This window comes from Triticum dicoccoides, chromosome 5B, assembly GCF_002162155.2.
Source record: "Triticum dicoccoides isolate Atlit2015 ecotype Zavitan chromosome 5B, WEW_v2.0, whole genome shotgun sequence".
Lineage (NCBI taxonomy): Eukaryota > Viridiplantae > Streptophyta > Magnoliopsida > Poales > Poaceae > Triticum > Triticum dicoccoides.
In genome coordinates, this window is record NC_041389.1 from 654,652,652 (window position 1) to 654,653,804 (window position 1,153).

The following is a 1,153-nucleotide window of genomic DNA, read 5'->3' on the forward strand; positions in this document are numbered from 1 at the left end:
CTGTAGTAGTGGTTAAACATGAAAAACAACAATATTAAATGACATTATAGGTAGCCAAACTATTTCATGTCATATGGATTGAAATACCATAACAATTGTTTGCTCTCCACCTATTTCAAAAATAAAAAGGTTGTCTAAGATTGAAGGAAAATTAATGGCTATTGAGTGTTGGGCTATATATAGCACTAAAAATGAATATCTCAGGGTCTTCAAAATTTGGATGGATGACTCACCGGCTTGGTCATTATTAATTGTTGCTAAACATGGCATATTACCATTGCTACATATAGGAGAGGAACCCGGTGCACGTATATACCTACATCCACTAAGAGCTTGAAGGAGTATAGTTGCTAAGTTTACAATGGACGGTCGACGTCAAGTGCTGTTTCTTTTCCTGATTCTCATGGGATGCTTTGCCGTTCTTGGACGATGTAAGTGATGGATGAAAAGTACTTTAGCATCCTTTGCTTTCTTTACCCAAAAAGGCAATCTGGTTGATTGACTTGCACAATTTCAAAAGGTTCTTTTTTGCCATGCAGTAGCATTGCACGGGGAATAGAACTTACAAACGTTTGTGTTACTCCATGCAGCTCGAAGCATCAACGACATGCATAGTAGTAAGATTACTATGAAGTGTTGCAGATACCTGAAAGCACAACCGAGCCCGAAACCTCTGTTGGTATGCTGCACGCCCTTCAAGACATCATCATGCTTTGAGACGAAGAAAGAATGTCTGGAAACCTGTTGCAAACAGTCCAAAACTAATTTTACTGATGTCACTTGGTCGCTTCCTATTCTGCACTGACGATAATTCTAGTCTTATTCCGCAATAAGAGATTTGACATAAAATAATCCATGAGTTTTTACTTCCGGATTGTCAAAATTTCCCTCTTTAATTTTTGTGTGTGTGGTCTCCATGACAAATGTGTTCGGTTAGCTAAATCATTAACGTATGAACAACGAAAATCCTTATCTTATTGAATGATTTGATCGATCAAATCACACAAAATCATCTTGGAATTATAAAACTGTCCAAATTCAGCTGTCTAAATAGTACTCAGACATATTTCATCAGTCTCAAAATGTAAGTGGCGCACACATCTGAACAAAGAATTAGTTATTTGATAAAAAAGAAAAAAACATTTTAAGATAC

General features: G+C 36.5%; 1 long non-coding RNA gene across 1 annotated transcript; it reads left to right on the forward strand.

The window, feature by feature from the left end:
* The first annotated feature begins 322 nt into the window (after positions 1–322).
* Positions 323–870, forward strand: LOC119306521. The gene is made up of 2 exons (XR_005148973.1): positions 323–431; positions 591–870. It is a non-coding gene; the product is annotated as an uncharacterized LOC119306521 (long non-coding RNA).
* The last annotated feature ends 283 nt before the right edge of the window (positions 871–1,153 follow it).